The following is a 21,062-nucleotide window of genomic DNA, read 5'->3' on the forward strand; positions in this document are numbered from 1 at the left end:
ATTCTTGGGTCACATTATAAACCGAGAGGGACTAGCTGTGGATCCAAAGAAGGTAGTAGCGATTTTGGACTGGAAAGCACCAAAAGATGTCCGAGGAATTAAGAGTTTCATTGGAATGGCTGGTTATTATCGACGTTTCATTGAAGGTTTCTCCAAGATTGCCAGACCAATGACAGCCTTACTAGCAAAGAAGGTTGAGTTCAAGTGGACCTCAGCGTGTCAAGAATCATTCGAGATGTTGAAGCAGAAGTTGACGACAACACCGGTGTTGGTTTTGCCAGATGTTCACAAGCCATTCTCAATATATTATGATGCCTCGTACACTGGACTGGGATGTGCGTTAATGCAGGAAGGGAAAGTAGTGGCATACTCGTCCCGACAATTGAAAGTTCATGAGAAGAACTACCCCACTCATGATCTGGAGCTAGCAGCAGTGGTTCATGCACTGAAGACCTGGAGACATTATCTTTATGGGTAGAAGTGTGATATCTACATGGACCACAAGAGCCTCAAGTACATATTCACTCAGTCAGAGTTAAACATAAGGCAGCGAAGATGGCTAGAATTGATCAAAGACTATGAGCTAGATATTCATTATCACCCAGGCAAAGCAAATGTGGTTGCAGATGCTCTTAGCAGGAAGAGTCAAGTCAACATGTTGGCCTCTCACCCGATGTCGTTCGAGCTAGCAAAGGAAATCGACAGGTTGAGTCTTGGATTTCTGAACAACACTCAAGGAGTGACAATTGAGCTGGAACCCACCCTAGAGCAAGACATCAGGAAAGGTCAGAGGGATGATGAGAAGATCAACGAGATCCAGCAGCTAATCATAGATGGGAAAGGTCCAGATTTCCATGAAGATGCAGAAGGAGTGGTATGGTTCAAAGATAGACTGTGTGTTCCCAACATCACCTCAATTCAGGAACTGATTCTCATGGAAGCTCATGAGACAGCGTATTCTATACACTCTGGTAGTGAGAAAATGTATCAAGACTTGAAGAAGAGATTCTGGTGGTATGGTATGAAAAGAGAGATAGCAGAGTATGTGGCCAGATGCGACAGTTGTCAGAGGATCAAGGCAGAACATCAGAGACCCACAGGATTGTTGCAGCTGTTGCAGATTCCGCAGTGGAAATGGGATGAGATTGGGATGGACTTTATAGTTGGTCTGCCCCACACTCGAGCTGGTTATGACTCCATCTGGGTAGTAGTGGACCGTTTGACAAAGTCGGCCCATTTCATACCAGTCAAGACCACCTATAACAGTGCAGTGTTGGCAGAGTTATACATGTCTCGGATTGTGTGCTTGCATGGTATTCCAAAGAAGATAATATCGGATAGAGGCACCCAATTTACTTCTCACTTTTGGCAGCAACTACATGAAGCTTTGGGTACACACTTGAAATTCAGTTCAGCTTATCACCCGCAGACAGATGGTCAGACTAAGAGAACCAACCAGATTCTTGAGGATATGTTGAGAGCTTGTGCTTTGCAAGACCAGTTAGGTTGGGACAAGAGGCTACCATATGCAGAATTCTCCTACAACAACAGCTACCAAGCCAGTCTAAAGATGTCACCATTCGAAGCACTTTATGAGAGAAATTGCAGAACTCCATTGCATTGGGACCAACCCGGCGAAAGACAGGTATTCGGCCCAGAGATTTTGCTTGAAGCCGAAGAGAATATCAGGATGATCCGGGAAAATATGAAGGCAACACAGTCCATACAGCAAAGCTATGCTGACACCAGAAGAAGGAAATTCAGTTTTGAAGTGGGAGACTATGTCTACTTGAAAGTGTCGCCCATCAGAGGAACCAAGAGGTTTGGAGTCAAAGGCAAGTTGGCACCTCGCTATATCGGCCCGTATCAGATTCAAGCCAGACGTGGAGAAGTGGCTTATCAACTCAGTTTACCAGAGAACCTGTCTGCAGTGCATGATGTGTTCCATGTGTCTCAGTTAAAGAAATGCTTGCGAGTACCTGAAGAGCAGTTGCCAATGGAAGACCTTGAAGTTCAAGAGGATCTGACATACGTTGAGAAGCCAACACAAATTCTGGAGATAGCAGATCGAGTCACCCGGAGGAACACCATCAAAATGTGCAAAGTCAAATGGGGCCATCACTCAGAGGAAGAAGCAACCTGGGAACGAGAAGATGATTTGAGAGCCAAGTACCCTGAACTCTTTGCTAGCCAGCCTTGAATCTCGAGGGCGAGATTCTTTTAAGGGGGTTAGGTCTGTAACACCCTGAATTTGGGGGTATAAAATTTCTTTCTAATGATCACCCAAATTCATGTGTTACTCTTCTCTATATCACTTTAGTTTCCCTCTCTCTCTAGTTTCTCTCTCTCTTTCTCTTTTAGTTAGAGTTAGTGGTATTAGTGAGGGATTATTTATTTTATTTTGCCGAAAACATATGAGTCATGAAATGTTGCATCATATTGAGCCTAAATATTCTTTGAATTGTTGCATATATTTGATTTGGTTTGAATTTGAAACTTGATTTGAATTTGAATTGAAAACCCTAGAGAAAATAAATAGAAAAGGCAATAGAAATTCCAGGAAAATAGGAAAAGCCAATTCGGCCCAAGGCAACCCATTAAGCCTAGCCCGCGTGTCCCTGTGCCTGACAGGCGGACCCCGCCTGTCGGCGCAAACCCGAGCGTCCTCTCTCCCTCGCTCTCTCGTTGTCCCGTGGGATCGGCCTATCGGCGCCGTTGCTCTCGCGCGCGCCCGCTCCCTCTCTCTCTGTCCCGCCATCCCCACCTATCAGCCGTCCTCAACCTCCCGCCCACGATCTCCCCGCCGTGGACGCGCCCACGACCGAGCCCCCGTGCCCCTTTTGAACCCCACGCCTTGCTCGCCCACCTCCCCTCTCCCATTTGCGCCCTCTGCCCAGCTCTCTCGCTCTGCCCACGCGAACCGAGAACCTCCGCCGACGTCCACCGCCTATTCCGTGGCTGCCGTTGCGCCCGTGCCCCGTCCAGTGCCACGGTAAGCTTCGCCTTGCCGTTAGCTACTCGGGACACCCTTCGGTGTGCCCTCTCCCTCTCTGGTCTGTCCGATCCACGCTCACCAGAGTGGTTCTTGCGCAGCCGGAGCTCTGCCACCGTCGCCCCGCCGCGTCCCTGTGCCTCCGTCGTTGCCTCGTGCCTCCAGCGTTTCCCCTCAAGGTGAGCAACCTCCCCGCGCCCCTATTTCCCTGTGTACTGCACTCGTTAGCGCGCAATTGCTCGCCGGAGTTGCCCCGCGTCGCTGTTAGCCCACCTCGCCATGGGCAGTGCCCTCTGGTGCTCCCGCGCCGGCGTGGTGCCCTCGGCTGACCCCGCCAGATCCCCCTGTGTGTGCCTAGGCCAACCCCCAAGCCTTTGGTGCCCCGCCGTGGCCGGTCTGCTCGTCTCCGGTGAGTTCCCGCCGCGGGACCGAGCGGCGCCACCGCGCCCATGTCCGCCCCCTGCCGTTAGATCTCGGCCGTTCGCCCGAGATCGGACAGTGTAGAGCTAACCCGAGCAGATCTAATCGTAGCCGTCCGATCCAGATCCAACCGTCTCTCCTCTCTCCCCCTCATCCGCGTCTCTGCCCCTGGGCCCGGCTGGTCAGCCCGCCCTGGCTTGTTGATGCCCTGGCCCCGCCTGTCAGTCGCGTCCGCGCGCTCGCGCCCGCGCGATCTAATCTGGTTCATCGGTTTCTGATCCGATGGCTGAGATTACCCCGTACCCCTTCGCGTGGTTGTTTTGCTTAAGAACCCCCTTTATTTAGGAAATCAACCCGTCGTCCTCTGTTTTAGCGCATACGTCCCTGGTTTCTTTAGAATAGCCCCTGGACTTTTACTTAATTATAGATTTAGCCTTAATTTCATATTTTAAACTTCAAAACTTGTTTATTTCATATCTTTTTCATATGGGCTCCAAATTTAGTGGTTCAAACTGTAAAATGTTCACAAAATTATTCTATATTCAAATAAAATATGACCGACTGTAATATGTATACTTTAATTTTTACACCTAGAATATAGAATTAAAGTATATGTTGATTTATTTATTTAATGAAATAAATAAAAGGAGAATCCTAGGAGTAAAAGTATATTTAATCTTGTGGATTAGTGTTATGCGTTTCATGATTTCATTTTTGGTTTAACCTTTAGGTCTTAATAAATATAATTAGGTATGTAATTATGGACAACATTTAAAGGATAATCAAATTCCTAAATACTACTTAACCTTTAGTTCATTTTATAATTTAGCTTTTCCTTGTTTAAACACTACTTAACCTTTTTGAGCTATGTCCCAACACTTAGAGAGTAATTAATCCCCAATTAGGATTAGTCCATTTTATAATTTGACCTTATTCCCCTGTACTTAATACTATACCTTTTGAGTTGTATGCCAATGTTTGTACATGTGTGATGTGATGTTCATTTTTACTTAGACAACGAGCAGCTCGTGGTTCCTGAGTGTGTTGCCGAAGATCCCTCTGAGCAACAACCTGGTGAAGGCAAGTGTCCTCAGACCTATCATGTCCTACCTTACTTTATAATTCACTGTCCCGCATTTCATTACTGAAACTTAAGGATTGACTAGTCTGTATTTACCTTACCCTTGTTTACCTTTTTGGGTTAATCTCTTATGCTATTGCTTAAACTTAATCAATGAACATGATGTGATCTTTTATGATACGATGATGTTATCCCGATGGGGTCCTTGTGATTACTTTAGGGGGCTCAGGCTCTTTCCTAAGTGCCTCTCCGTAAGGACCTGTTTGGGGAGTGACAACCCGGGATAACAGTGCAACCATGAGGGTGGAATGGGACGCCCTTAGCTGATTAATTAGAGGAACCAGAGGAGTAGTTGGCTTCGTCGTAGGGCCATCAATGGGGTACGGGCATAGTACTTGCTCTGCCGAGGCTGGTTGCAGAGGTTCTTTGATTTGGTTTTGTTAGTCACCCTTCCTTTGGGGAGATGTATTGTGTTTATCAAACTGGAGAAACCTAACGGGCGGCTATGTTCTCTGGGAAATCTTTGTAAAGGCTACATAGTGAGACCCTGCTAGGTCACCTTGGTAGTGATCAATGGGGAGGCTAGAACCCCGGGCAGAATGGGAATCACGGCTTGTGGGTAAAGTGTGCAACCTCTACAATGTGTTAGAACTGGTATATCAGTCGTGCTCGCGGTTATGAGCAGCCTTGGGATCCTCTTCGATTAGAAGAACAATGGTTACTTTTATGATGATGATTAACAATGGTGATTATAATCCTGATCTCTGGTATTTCCTCTTGGAGGGAGTGCCTCTGGGTAATAACTGGGTTATTACTAAAACTTGGCTCTACTTATAGTAATAAAACTTGACCAACTAAAAGCAATTGCTTAGCTTTAAACTCCACATACAGCTAGTCCACTTTAGCCAAACGGGACATTTGCTGACTACGTTGATGTGTACTCACCCTTGCTTTACGAACCACCCCACCCAGGTTGTCCCCACTGTTCTCAGTGCTCAGGAGGTGAAGCTGGTAACATGGAGGACTTTGAGGAGTTCCAGGAATACGATGAGTTCTAGTTTACTTTAGTGGCAAACCCCCAGTCAGCTGCCTGTGTAGGCTTACATTCTACGTTTCGTTACTCCGCACTTTGTTGTTAATGTTAAACACTATGATTATGTAATAGACTCTGTGGATGTCTTAGACACCTTGATGTAACTAAGTACCTTTCTACTATTTAATTCAAGCATTGTGTGATGATGTCCAATTATGTAATCGCTGTGTAAGTGAGTTCTGATCCTGGCACGTACATGGTTCGCATTCGATTTACCTTCCAAAACAGGGTGTGACAATTAGTCTCACGATTCTAGTCATAAAGAGATATTCCCTTTATAAGTGTCCTAAGGATTTGAATTCCCTATATGACACCTTATTATTTGTAATATGTCTCTATGTCTAGACCATGGCAAAAATGGGATGATTAGTGTAAAACATGCCATATGGTACTTACAATAATTTAAAGCATGTAGATTCCCATAATGTTGAAATGATGAAAATTCAATCTACCATATGAGTGGAGTTTCTCCAAAGAATGGTGACATAATTTAAAAATATTTTAAATGCTTCAATTTTCAATGTGACTACATAAGACACAAAAGAAATGATAATTGAAGATACTTGCACTTAAAGACATAAGTGTTACCATCCTTTGGCTTTCTTCCATGTTGTAGGCTTTGATTTTCCACACAGGATTATCCTTTAATTCCTACAACTTCAATATCCTACTCGAGATGATATGAGTTGTAGATATAATAACTCAAAATAACTTTGGGCCAATGTTAGAGATATAGATCATTGTAAGATTGATAGCTTGAGTTAATATGAATTGATTCTCTCAAGCACTTCCAAAGCTTCATATCATCTCCTTCCCCTGCAACACTTGTCAAGCATATTTTGGTCCCCATCTCTTGATGGGTCCATCAAGGTTAGTCGACAAAGATCTAGGAACCCAAATGTCCTTTGTGCTAGCACTTGGTAAACTCATTACCTCTCTGGCACAAGTTGCAGTTTTGGGTTGCCTAGTTACGTATGAATTAATTGATAAGCTAGGAGCGGGATAGTTACCAATAGGACAATCCATACATTGATGTCCTTTCTTTCGGCATATGTAGCAAAGGCAATCTTCATGTCTTGAAGATTTCTTCTTTCCTTGTTTCTTGCTCGCTACATGGTTAGTGAATATTTTCTTTTCTAAAACTATGCCTTTTGTTTCACATGGGGACAAGACTTAACTAAATGTCCCTTCTTAGAGCATTTAACACAAAGTTTATCATCCTTGTTAATAATTAAGCCATTTTCTTTAATATAGGGACATGACCTAATCAAGTGCCCCTTTTCAAAGCATTCACTACACTTCTTATTTTTCTTAGTGTGAAGTGTGGCTTGATCATTACCTTGGATGTTACCTTGCATGGAGGCATGGTCGAGGCTTTTGGTAGAGGTATTGACTTGCTTCTTTTGTTCCTTCCTCTTGACAATCCTCAATTCCTTGACATTTTCTTCAAGGGATTTTGTGCATGCCACGGTTATTCCCATCTCAAGCTTCTTCACCATGTAATCACGGTTATCTTGAAAAGGTTGAGCAGTGCACTTCCCTTTTAGTTGTGTCAAGCTCGTTCTTAGCCTCTTATTTTCTTCCTTGAGCTTTTGACATGTATCATCTTTTGTTCCTGGAGATTTTAGCTCAAAGGAGGATTTGCTTGTTGATGAGCAACAAGCATTAGCACATGGTAATATAGTTTCAATTTGAATACATGTGCATGAGTGAGGTTGTTGGGATTTTAAGTTTTCTATCACAACCTCATGAGCAATGTTTAACATAATATGATCATCCATAAGATTTTCATGAGAACATAGAAGCATATCATGTTTTTCTTGAAAGGCTAGATTTTCAATTTTAGCCTTTCTACTTGGTCCTTAAGCAAGGCATTCCTATTTACTAATTAAGCGACACAAAATAAGGAGTTATCTTGCTCAATTGAAACAGATTCATACCTTTGGACCAAATCAACATGAGAGCACTTTAGCTCCTCATGTTCTTTAGTCAACTCTTCAAAGCTTTGCATTTTTATGGTGAAAATATCTTCTAGCATGTGAAGAGCTTCGCTTTGCGCTCTCGCTCTTTTTAGAAGTTTGAGCATGACCGCCTTATCTTCTTGGCTTAGATGAGCGTAGAGTTGCATGAAGCTTCTTTCATCCTCCTCATCCTCATTTGCGCTTCCACTATCATTTTCATTAGCCACACAACATATGTGGGAATCGAAATGGGAAGACAAACCTTTTGGAGAGGTGGATTCATCGTTTGGTCTCCAACGTTCATTTTCTTCTTCCTTCAAAGGGTTAGTTTCACAAGGACTAAAGGAAGTAGAAGCATCATATGAACTAATATGTTTGGACTCATGAAATTTACTTTTAATTCTAGTCCAAATATCATGCGCATCAGAAATATGTTCATTACAATTCATTATGAAGACACGATAATCTTCTTTGCTAAGAGATTTACTTAAGATGTCATAAGCAAGATAGTTTAAGTGTATACATCTTTGATCTTCCTCGGAAGTGTTTTTCCCATTATAACTAGAGGGTATGATACTCTTGTCTAAAATTTGATCTAATTGTGAGTCTATGGTTCTAAAAGCATTTACTATACTAGTTGAGCATGAAGCATAATTAGAACAATCGGAAAGTAATATCTCAAGAGTTACCTCCTTGTTTTCCTTCGGAGTTGTTTTCTTGTTCTTTTGGGATCTTCTTCGAGTCGTCACTTCGAGTGGTTAAACTCAATATGAAGTGCCTAGCTCTGATACAAATTGAAAGTCGCCTAGAGGGGGGGTGAATAGGCGAAACCTGAAAATTACAACTTTAAACCCGGACTTGATCCCTTGATTAGTGGTTAGAACAAGATTCACAATTATCGAAGTATAAAACTAAGTCCTTGGCTTGCAAAGAGTATTGCCTTCACAGAATGCGGAATTAATCAAAAGTGATACTACTAAGAATGTTAATAGAGTATATTGCAAGAGGGCTTAGTTGAAAGGAGAAATAACACAAGTTCTTCTTTGCACGACGTTGCTTCTCTAAATGGGATTTTAACTTGAGGCAACACAAAGCAATATCAATAAAGAATAGAGCAAGAGAACTTAGAGAGGGAGAAGGCAAAAAAATCACAAGCAATAAACACAAGTGACACGGGTGATTTGTTTTACCGAGGTTCAGTTCACCAAGAACCTAATCCCCATTGAGGAGTCCACTAAGGACGGGTCTTTTTCAACCCTTTCCCTCTCTCCACCGATCACCAAGACTGGCGAGTGCTTCTTCTTTATCAACAAAAGACCGAAGTCTCTGCAAGGCCAACCACAAAGATAAGGGGCTCTTGCTAGCTTTACAATGAATGGGAGTCAAAACTCCACGCTCAAATGATCACAAGATGTAGCACACACTTTCTCTCAATGATTCTCACAAGGCACTATTGCTAAACTCACACGAGTAGCTCTCTATTGCTTGATCTATCTTTTGTGGCACTTGTGTTGCTTGTGGTGGCCTAAATCTTGTGTGTGAGGTAGATCAATGAATGGAGGTGGTTGGGAGGGCTTGGATATGTCAAATATATGCCTTGATATGTTGCTTGGGCTCCCACACCTTGAAATGGCCAGTTGGGGTGGTATTTATAGCCACCAACCAATTGTAGCCGTTGGGGAAGGCTGCCGGCGATGGGCGCACCAGACCACCGGACACTATCCGGTGCGCCAGCCACGTCACCCAACCATTAGGGTTCTGGAGCTTTTGATCGTTGGAGGCTTTGTCCTCTAGTGGCACCGGACATTCCGGTGCCGCATCGGACAGGTCCTGTTCACTGTCCGGTGCGCCTCTGACCTCTGTTCTGACTTCTGTCGTTCACTGTAGCGCTGTTAGGGGCACTGTTGTAGTCGACCGTTGCGCTGGTAGCCGTTACTCCGCTGGTGCACCGGACAGTCCAGTGGTACACCGGACAGTCTGGTGAATTATAGCAGAGAGCGTCTGAAGAAACCCGAGAGTGGCTGTTTGGACTCTGTACGGTCCTAGGGCACCGGACACTGTCCGGTGGCACACCGGACAGTCCGGTGCGCTAGACCAGAGCACACTCGATTTCTTTGCTCCTTTGAATTTGATCCCTAACTTCTATCTTTTATTGGTTTGTGTTGAACCTTTATGCACCTGTAGAACATATAATCTAGAGCAAACTAGTTAGTCCAATATTTGTGTTGGGCATTCAACCACCAAAATTAATACTGGGAAAAGGTTAACCCTATTTGCCTTTCACTCACTCGGTCTAAGTGACCGTTTGAGAGAGAGGGAAAGGGTTGAAATAGACCCGGCCTTTGTGGCCTCCTCAACAGGGATTAGGTTCTTTGGAACCGAACCTCGGTAAAACAAATCACCGTGTCCACTTGTGTTGATTTCCATTTGATTTGTTTGCCCTCTCTCCCCTCTCTAAAGTTTCCTTGCCAATATTGATTTGAGTTTGCTCCCAAGCTTCATCTGCATCATTTGAGCAACTCGTGGCAAAAGAAACAATCTTTCGCATCGGATTTAATTCTAACGCTAACACCGACCTTAGTATGTGTTTAAGTTTATAAATTTCAGTTTTCACCTATTCACCCCCCTCTAGACGACTTTCAATTGGTATCAGAGTCAGTACTTCATTAAGAGTCTAACCAACTTGAAGTGATGTATGGAGATCACGCCAAGAGGGAGATCATGACCGGCGACAAGCCCGCGGGCTCGAGGAAGACTCTCTCAAGGGAGTCCGGCAACAAGTACAAGGAGGAATCCTCTTCCTCCATCAAGTCACATCGAAGGGGTGACAAGAAGAAAAAGAAGATGAAGAAGGTGGTCTACTACGAGACGACTCTTCAACACCCTCCACATCCGGCAATGAGTCGTCCACTATTTCTAAGCGCCATGAGCGCAAGAAGTATAGTAAGATGCCCCTACGCTATCCTCGCATTTCCAAGCGCGCTCCTCTACTTTCCGTTCCCTTAGGCAAGCCACCATATTTTGATGGTGAAGATTATTATATGTGGAGTGATAAAATGAGGCATCATCTAACCTCACTCCATGAAAGCATATGGGACATTGTTGAATTTGGAGCGCAGGCACCACAGGTGGGGGACAAGGACTATGACTCGGACGAGGCCGCCCAACTTAGGCACTTTAACTCCCAAGCAACTTCTATACTCCTCGCCTCTTTATGTCGAGAGGAGTATAACCAGGTGCAAGGGTTAAAGAATGCCAAAGAAATTTGGGACGTCCTCAAAACGGCGCACGAAGGGGACGAGGTGACCAAGATCACCAAGCGCAAAATGATCGAGGGAGAACTCGGTTGATTCATCCTCAACAAAGGAGAAGAGCCGCAAGCCATGTACAACCGACTCAAAACAATGGTGAATCAAGTGCGCAACCTCAGGAGCACAAAATGGGATGACCATGAAATGGTCAAGGTTATTCTTAGATCCCTCGTATTTCATAATCCTACTCAAGTTCAATTAATACGTGGGGATCCTAGATACAAACAGATGTCTCCTAAGGAAGTTATTGGCAAGTTTGTGAGCTTTGAACTTATAATCAAAGACTCCAAACACATTGTCAACTTGGAGCAAGGCGCCACTTCTACACCTGAGGTGCAACCCGTTGCATTCAAAGCAACGGAAGAAAAGAAGGAGTCTACACCAAGTAGGCTTCCAATCAACGCCTTCAAGCTCGACAATGAGGATATGGCTCTTATCATTAAGAGCTTTCGTCAAATCCTCAAGCAAAGGAGGAGGATGGACTACAAGCCCCACTCCAAAAGGGTGTGCTGTCGGTGTGGTAAGTCCGATCACTTTATAGCTAAATGCCCATATTCTAGTGAAAGTGTCAGGGACGAAGACAAGAAGGGGAAGAAGAAAATGGAAAAGAAGAAGTACTACAAGAAGAAGGGCAGCGAGGCGCACATGGGGCGGGAATGTGACTCCGATGAGAGCTCCACCGACTCCTCCTCCAACGAGGACGCCGCCAACATCGCCGTCAACAAGGGACTTCTCTTCCCCAACGTCGGCCACAAGTGTCTCATGGCTAAGGACGACAAGAATAAGAAGGTATACTCTAGAGCCACCCCTAAATATATTACATCCGATGATGAGGGTAGCTCTAGCGATAATGAAGATGGTTTAATTTCTCTCTTTTCCAACCTTAACATGGACCAAAAGAAGAAATTGAATGAATTAATAGAAACCATTAACGAGAAGGATGATCTCTTGGAATGGCAAGAGGACTTGCTCGTGAAGGAAAACAAAAAATTTGTTAAGTTGAAAAATGCTTATGCTCTAGAAGTAGAAAAATGTGAAAATTTCTCTAAGGAGCATAGCATTTGCAATGATTCAATTTCATGTCTTAGAGATGAGAATGCTAGTTTAAATGCTAAGATTGATGAATTGAATATTTGCAAACCCTCTACATCTTCTGTTGAGCATGTTACTATTTGCACTAGATGTAGAGATATTAATGTTGAAGCTATTGATGATCACATTGCTATGATTAAACAACAAAATGATCATATAGCTAAATTAAATACTAAAATTGTCGAGCATGAGCTAGAAAATAAAAAATTTAAATTTGCTAGAAGCATGCTCTATAATGGGAGACGCCCTGGCATTAAGGATGGTATTGGCTTTCAACAAGGGAGCCAAAACAACACCAAATTTAATGCTCCTAAGAAACTTTCTAATTTTTTAATGGTAAGGCTCCCATGGTTCAGGATAGAGAGGGTTACATTTTATATCCTGCAAACTATCCTGAGCATAAGATTAGGAAAATTCATGCTAGAAATCCTCACACTGTCTCTCATCATGCTTTTATGTATAACAATGAGGCTTCTAGTTCTGGGCATACCACTAATGTTAAAATGTCTAAGAAGAAAATTCCTAATGCATCAAATGAACATAATATTTCATTTAAGGCTTTTGATGCTTCTTATGTGCTTACTAACAAATCAGGCAAAGTAGTTGCCAAATATGTTGGGGGCAAACACAAGAGTTCAAAGACTTGTGTTTGGGTACCCAAGGTGCTTGTTTCTAATGTCAAAGGACCCAAGACCGTTTGTGTACCTAAGAACAAGGCCTAAATTTGTTTTGTAGGTTTATGCATCCGGTGGATCAAGTTGGATAATCGATAGCGGGTGCACAAACCACATGACATGGGAAAAAGGATGTTTTCCTCATACGAGAAAAATGAAGGTCCCCAAAGAGCTATTACATTTGGGGATGGAAATCAAGGTTTGGTCAAAGGTTTGGGTAAAATTGCTATATCCCCTGGCTATTCCATTTATAATGTTTTTCTTGTAAATTCTTTAGATTACAATTTGCTTTCTGTTTCTCAATTATGCAAAATGGGCTACAACTGTCTATTTACTGATGTAGGTGTTACTGTCTTTATAAGAAGTGATGATTCAATAGCATTTAAGGTAGTGTTAGATGGTCATCTATATTTAGTTGATTTTAATGATAACAAAGCTGAACTAGACACTTGCTTAATTGCTAAGACTAATATGGGCTGGCTCTGGCATCGTCGACTTGCTCATGTTGGAATGAAGAATCTTCACAAGCTTCTAAAGGGAGAGCACGTGTTAGGACTAACCAATGTTCATTTTGAGAAAGACAGGATTTGTAGCGCATGTCAAGCAGGGAAGCAAGTTGGAGTCCATCATCCACACAAGAACATCATGACGACTGACAGGCCGCTCGAGCTACTCCACATGGATCTATTCGGCCCGATAGCTTACATAAGCATTGGCGGGAGTAAGTACTGTCTAGTTATTGTGGATGATTATTCTCGCTTCACTTGGGTATTCTTTTTGCAGGAAAAATCACAAACTCAAGAGACTTTAAAGAGATTCTTAAGATGAGCTCAAAATGAGTTCGGATTGAGAATCAAAAAGATAAGAAGCGACAATGGGACGAAGTTTAAGAATTCACAAATTGAAGGATTTCTTGAGGAGGAGGGCATCAAGCATGAGTTCTCTTCTCCTTACACACCTCAACAAAATGGTGTAGTGGAAAGGAAAAATAGAACTCTATTGGACATGGCAAGAACCATGCTTGATGAGTACAAGACACCGAACCGGTTTTGGGCGGAGGCGATTAACACCGCTTGCTACTCCATCAACCGGTTATATCTTCACCGAATCCTCAAGAAAACATAATATGAAATCCTTACTGGTAAAAAGCCCAATGTTTCATATTTTAGAGTCTTTGGGAGCAAATGTTTTATTCTTATTAAAAGAGGTAGAAGTTCTAAATTTGCTCCTAAAGTAGTAGAAGGCTTTTTACTAGGTTATGACTCAAACACAAGCGCATATAGAGTCTTCAACAAGTCCAATGGTGAAAGGGAAATGTGCCTTTGGGCCATTTCTATAATGTTTTGGTGATTAAATGTCCAACACGTCTGATTAAGTTCTTATGTACCAAATAAAGTGAGAAGTACAAATCAAGGCACAAGGTATGTTTCTAGACTTAGTACATTGTTGTTTGAATGCTAATGTGTTTATCTAAGTGCTAGAAACAGTGACAAAAGAAGAAGAAAAGGAATGGAAAGGACTTGGCTCTCTGCAGCCAAACTTCAGCTCGGTCTGGCACAACGGACTGTCCGGTGGTGCACCGACAGTGTCCGGTGCGCCAGGCTGGTCTCCGGTGAAAAGGCCGCTCTCGGGAGTTGACGACGGTGTACGGCTATAATTCACCGGACTGTCCAGTGGTGCACCGGACTGTCCGGTGAGTCATCCGCGGCGAACTCGTTGCTCTCGGGAAACGGAAAAGGCGACGTGGCTATAATTCACCGGACTGTCCGGTGAGCCAACGGTCGCCAGTGTGACACCCCAGGTGTCTATTTCGCGTTATGTCAGGAGATTTATCCTAATCTCGGATGCTCAGTGAAAATCTCTATTTCTCGCTCGCATATGTCTCTGATTATCCAGACTATTTGTACACGTTTCACCGAATTCGGAGTTATCCAGTCTCACAGAAGGCCGAATTTGGAGCCTGTTAAAAACTTTTATTCTCGATGCGAATGCAAACTCGAAAATCATTCTCTATTTATAAATCTCGTTCAAAACTCATTTAATCAAGCGCTCGACAGTTGCTAGTCGAGTGGTGTCCGAACCCAATTTCTCGATGTTCGATCTATATGTCCAAATATTTTATCTGAATCTGTACTCTCAAGCGGGATCTCTAATGTGTCACCTTCTAATGAATTCTTATCTGACCCAAACTAGTATTATCCATATTCTATCTGATTACTTCCCTGCTAAATTGGTTCCTGATTTAATAACTAAAATATAACGTCACGTTTAGAAAGACTTTGATTTTTATAATCTCAGCCACGAGCGTAGACTTGTACAGGAGCAAAAAATTGTATCTTCGGCACGAACAAAAGCACCAATAATTCTAAAATGGAACAACTCACATTATTAAATTTTAATTCGAACTACGAGGTTCTAACTTAGGAGCACAATCGAACTTGAGTCAACTCTTTTAATTTACAAAGAGAATTATAACATGAGAAATTTTCAGACAAGATTCAAATTTTTACCGAATTGTTTTTTTATAGAAAGATGTAAAAGAAAAACAAAATCGCAAAAGAAAATCGCACGCACACGCCAGCGGCCAGCCCCATCCACTATACGCTAACATCCATCCCTTTTTCTCTCTCATGCCCGCACGCCACAGTCGGCAGCGCCACCGCGGGGCACAGGAAGACTGCCATCGTCGCCCATGGCCAGTGCCTGGCCACCGCTGGCTTGGCCACTGCGTGCTCGCCGCCCAATCCTGACCAATGGGTTGCCTGCAGCGTCACGTTAAATCCACCTGCAACTGTAGTTCTTCCTCCTCCCTCTGTCCTTAGCGCAGAAGCATCACCCTATCTTCTTCCTCGACGCCCCCTGCTCCTCTCTCTACCGAGCTCCCATTCTCCACGGCGTTTGGCAGCAGAGAGCCCTTCTCCCCAGCAGGAGCAGGGCCTCCATGGCGTCCGACCCCTCTCCTTTCTCCTCCCCGCTCGGAGCTCTGCCATAGCGCACACAAATCCCTTCCCCCTCCATTCCTAGGCGCAGGAAGTTCTCCCCCACGCCGTCCAGCTCCAGGCCGGATCCAATTCGTGCTATCCCTGCTCGTCCAGAATTTCTTGCCCCAAGTCCGGCAATCCCCTCGCCGTGGATTTCCTCGAGCTTGCCTCCCCATGGTCGCCAACCATCCTGCCCCCTGCCCCTGGTGCGCTGGGCGCCTAGTGCTCTGACCTCGACGGCCACCCTCCTCTCTGCTCGAGCAATGCTAGGGACGTGTGGCAAGCCCTTGTTCCCAGCGTCGCGCCCTTGCCTCCATCAACACTAAGACCCCGGTAGCGCCTGCCATGGTCGCCGCAGGTCTCTGCTCCTTCCCCAAGCTCGCCCTCATCTCCCAGGTCGCCACTTTCCTCTCCCTGCCCACATCATCGGATTCTGCTCGCTGCGTGCTTGCCGGCATGTCCGGGCGTGGCCCTGCAGATTCATCATAGGTACCTCCTCGAACTCCTCCACACTGGTTGTGGACGGCATTGGTATCCCTCTGCTCCAGCAGCGTTGCGGCGCCCCGAGCTCCTCCTCCGCGTGCTGCCATGGTCGGGGTCAGTCTCATCCGACAACGCCATGACTTCCACTCCGCTCTGTGGCGAGCAGCCCCTGCACCATCCATGCTCGTCGTGTGTTCGAGAGTTCACGCGCAAGTCTCTGCGTGGTGGCCGTGTCGCTGCAAGCTTGTGCCACGCACCCGGGCATCGTGTCGCACCAAATAGCAGCAGCAACACACCCTCAAGCCTCGCATTGAACCTGCTCGACGAAAAGCGCAGCAAGCTGCGTGTCGTTCATCCCTGCAGCAACACCATTCTTCACTTCGCGTCATACATCGCATAGCCTTCATCGCTGCACATTGTCCGCATCGGCGCAGCAGCCCTCCCGTTCATTCTCCACTCCCCTCGTCGCGTGTCATCAATCTCGTGCTTGCTGCGCATCCCATCCTCGTCGTCGTCAAAACCCTTGGTGAGCCCCTCGCTAGTACCCCCACTGTTTTTTTGATCTCGGGTGCTTGATAAAATGTTTGAATCACTGGGTGTTTTTAATTGCAGCTAGATGTTGTCGCTGCGCCTCGCGCGACACATGATTCGGTGAAACACCTAAAACCGTGGAGGCATGCGCGACACGAGTCGGCCAGGTTGTTCGCATTGAGTGATTCACGATTTGTTTTATTTACATATTTGGTCGATGATGTGCATGTGTTTATATGTGTGTGAAAATATATTTGTATGAATGGACGCGTGTAGAGAAGAAAATAAAGTAGAAAAGAACTCGGATATTTTTATTTTGATAGGAAAATGTGCGATGCGTTGTTTGATGCGAAAACTAAGTTACAAAATACGGATTATGTTTTGGGAAATGCATCGATATGTGTTTATGTGAAAAGTGTAATTGTTTTATACAATGTGATGGGATTCGTGATTATATCGGGAATATATTTAGTAATGTGACGAGTAGTTTAGAAAATGCTAGTTTGCGTGGAGAATGTGTTATTAAGACGTGAGTGTCGGAGTTCATATTAGTGGTCGCGCCACGTTGATTGAAGTGTCTCGAGTGCACGCCACAATATGGTTGCATGCGAGACGAGGTTATGCGCACGATGAGTTTAGTAAAAATCCATCGGTGTCACTGGTGTTAAGTTGAGGATTATTTGCGCGTGGAAAGTAATAATGTGTTTAATTCTTAGAACTCTTAGTCGATAGTAGAAATTATTTTGGCTTATATAGAGAGGTGGTGACATACCAAAGTAGTCATCGCTTCCTCTATATCTTGAGTCGGGTCAATACACGTTATGTGTTCATGATTTGGGAAGTAAGCGCATGATGGTTTCGAGTTAGAGATTAGTGGTTTACGATTCATATAAATTGGTCGATGTACGAAAATACTTGTGAATCTGTGTGTTTATAAAAATATTGTAGTATATGTTGTGTCTTGGGTTGCGACGATAATAGGCAAGCCGACGTGTATGTTATTTAGCGGCTATGTCATTGCTCTAGTTAGCCAAATTTTTAGATGGTTTGGTTAAGTGCGTAATCTCAATAAATTGTTTGTTTTAGTCTAAATGTGTATGGTTATGGTCGCGGGTAAAAATTTGTAGTGTTCATGTGTTGTCTAAGTGAAAATGCAAATTAGTGTGTGAAGGGCGCAATCGATATAGTTGTTGATGGTGTATGGTAATTCTAGCGCACAAAATAACTTGTATAAAATTAGTAAATCTACTTGTTGGTCCTAATTTGATTGTTTTAACTCTAACAAACTGTAAAGTGTTAGAATAATTCAAGTCTATAGAACATGACAATCCTTGAATTATATAGGAGTTGACATTTAATTGTTGCTGTTTTAGACTGCACACGCTGTTTTCGCCGTGCTGTCTGTTTAATAAACTAAATCATGTTTTCTGTAGAAAAGCCATATAGAAAAGTTGTAGATAACTTTATTATCTTACTTTTGTTAAAATTTGATAGCCATAAGTCTGATCGTTTAGAAGTTGTGCTGTTCACAAATTCAGTAACTGAATCTGTCCAAATTCTGTATAGATTTCAGAAACTGTATTGTTTGCCTAATTTAATGTTACATTCTGTTCATGGTCGTTACAAGAAAGTTGTAGATGCTTTTCTTATCTCGGTTGTGTTAAAATTTCACAACCATAGGCCTGACAGTTTAAGAGTTATGAATTTTACAAACTGGTTGTTGTGTTCTGTCCACTGTCAGAACAGATTTTGAAAACTGTAATGTTTGATTTGATTAAACCTGGAATCACTTCTTGGTGATTATAAAAGTTATGTAGTACTTTTGCTAAGCTTTCTAAAAAGTCTTGGATCACTCTTTTTGGTGATCTAAATATTAAGTTATGGATGTTTAAAGTCTGAAGACTGAATCTGTCCAATTCTGGACAGCAAAGCCTTCTAGTGTCCTTTACCCTTGATACATATTAAACCAGCCAGGGATGTTTATAAATAATTTGTAGAACATTTAACTAGCTTTCCAGAAAGTCTAAGATCACTTTGTTTAGATGTCTGAATCTTTAGTTGTGAATTTTTGAAGTTGCAAGTCTGAATCTATCCGAATCTGGACAGAGCTGTTGTGTTAGCACTATTTAACCTTGTTAAGTGTCTAGTCACCTTGTTATGACAATACCAAAGTTGTGGAGCACTTTCTAAGCTTTCCAGAAAGTTCTAGTTTGATATTTTTGGACTAATAATTGAAGAGTTATGATTAAAACGAGTAATTGTTGTGTTGCTGTCCAAAAATCTGCAAGTGCGCAATTAATTGTTTAGTTCACCCTTTGACTAAAAATGCTTAGTTAGCACTTAACGGACCTAGACTTGTAATGTCTAAACTTAAGTTAACATGTGTTCCATGATTAATGTGCTTGCTTGCTGTAGTTGGTTGTGGATAGGAGTTCCGTAGTTATTGATGCCTACATCCTCTATTAAACTTGTGCTTGGGATGCTTTTGTATGACCACTAGAAGAACTAATGAAAAGTCGTATCAAATTAAATAAATGCTTGTACCCGTGATGTTGTGTTTGTAGTGGCTATGTATATGATAGTGTTTGTCGGTTTCTTAGTAGTGTTAAATTCGTAGGTCAATAACGTATGGCTAATTAGTACCTACGTATGATCGTTGGCGATACCGTGTCTTGCGCCTTATATCTAGCTCGCTGTCGTGCGTCCTTATATATCTTGTGATATCTTTCATTATATTCATACATATGCATCTTGCATCTCATTTAGGACCGAGAGATAATGATCGTGCCAGTGATGTGGTGACAACCACAAGATGCAGTCGGTGGACGACCCAAGGAAGGATGGACTTAACCAGTGGATGCTCGCCAAGCGAGCACCTCCCCCAGCAAACACTACCTAAGTGTTAAATTAAAGGCAAGCCCCGGTTTTATGCATAACCGTTTATATATGCTATTTCACTACACTTAATGTTTGTAGGCTTGTACTGTGCACTTAAGTGTAGGAGTTGCCTGAAACCCTAGTTGCATGAACTCAGGATTCCTTTTGAGATAGACACTAGTATGCTAGGTCGAGTAGCTGCTATGCTAAATCAGGATCTCGGTAGAAGTCGAGTGATTTTTCTAGCACTCGCGCGAGGTCAGGAATTGGTTGTATCTATTTTTGATAACAAAATGATGATGGTCTATGGACACGGATCCATGGGGATGCGTTGTCTATGAGACGAAATTGGAATAAGGATTAACGTGCGGATAACCGTGTCAAGCGTTTGAATGTACTAAACACATGTTGGGAAATATGGTAACCGGTAAACCTAGTACCTGAGTGAAGCCGGGCGCGCACTTTATCCCTCACGCGACCTGAGACTGGGTCTCCCATTCTAGATATGGTGGGTACAAGTGCGGCCACTGCACGGCGGCGGCCGGGGTCAGTGGAGCATTATATGCCAAGGCGGTGAGGCCTAGCCGCGAACGGGGAATCGATGGGGACGGTTGACATGTGTGGGGACGGAGTGCCCTGACATGTCGTGTGTTTAGGTTTACCTTGCAAGGTTAAAACTCGATTCGAATCATCTGCTTCTCGCAGCTAATGAGACTGCTTGATCCATTGTACTACATTGAGTAATAAGTGGAAATGAGATACTGGCAAAAGATGTTGATTGATATAATGTTTCATACTATGTATGAATAGATAGGTTCTCATCTAGTCTAAAATTATTATTCTAGAACTCGAAAAGCTAAAACTTGATTTTAGACTCAGCTAGTGCTTTTGGCAAACCAAACCCCTCAGCCAAACAACTGCATGTCTAGAGGTAGAGGAGTAGACTCCTCACACCGGGTAAGTCTAGCTGAGTATTAGTATGATCAGCCTTGCTTGTGGCATAATTTTTGCACGTACCTCCTTGATTTGGTTGATGGTGTGACTTGGCCTCCATCCCTGCCACCGGGACAGACGGCCGAGTGGGTTACTGCTTCCGTAGGAGAGGACCAGGAGGAGTAGCGTGGCCAGGCTTTGTCATGTTATTCGGTTTTCTCCGTTAGTTATTTCCGCTACATTAAAACTTATTGTTACTATTTCTGAAACTCCGATAATGTAATCACTATTGATACTTATTAAATTTGTGGTATTATGCTTTATTGTATTTCTCTGTGCCTCACCTTCGAGTGAGCTAGTGGTATTCGATCCTGGATAAGTGGCTTTATCGGACTAGATCCGAGGGACTGACGAGTTATTCCGATTTAAGTGTGTTGCTGCCTTTAAGGGTGCGACTTGGGCACTTAAGCTGGAATAATTCGGGCGGTTCCGCCACAGCTGGTATCGGAGCAAATACCATTATAGAGAAGTCAATAAGTCATGATTACCAACCTTTTCTAAAGTAAAACTTGCTTAGAAACCAAGTTGGATAGAAATCAGGACGATAAGAATAGACCTAAGACGTGAAGCCTT

General features: G+C 43.4%; 1 long non-coding RNA gene across 2 annotated transcripts; it reads left to right on the forward strand.

Moving 5' to 3' along the window:
• Positions 1-15,262: 15,262 nt before the first annotated feature.
• Positions 15,263-19,496, forward strand: LOC103640513 (uncharacterized). 2 transcript variants are annotated; one of them, XR_559672.4, is made up of 3 exons: positions 16,008-16,614; positions 16,701-16,786; positions 19,386-19,496. It is a non-coding gene; the product is annotated as an uncharacterized lncRNA (long non-coding RNA). The 2 variants fall into 2 exon arrangements; XR_004855377.1 differs by lacking the exon at positions 19,386-19,496 and having other exon boundaries at positions 15,263-16,614; positions 16,701-16,941.
• Positions 19,497-21,062: the final 1,566 nt, after the last annotated feature.

Source organism: Zea mays, chromosome 1 (assembly GCF_902167145.1).
Source record: "Zea mays cultivar B73 chromosome 1, Zm-B73-REFERENCE-NAM-5.0, whole genome shotgun sequence".
NCBI classification, from domain to species: Eukaryota; Viridiplantae; Streptophyta; class Magnoliopsida; order Poales; family Poaceae; genus Zea; species Zea mays.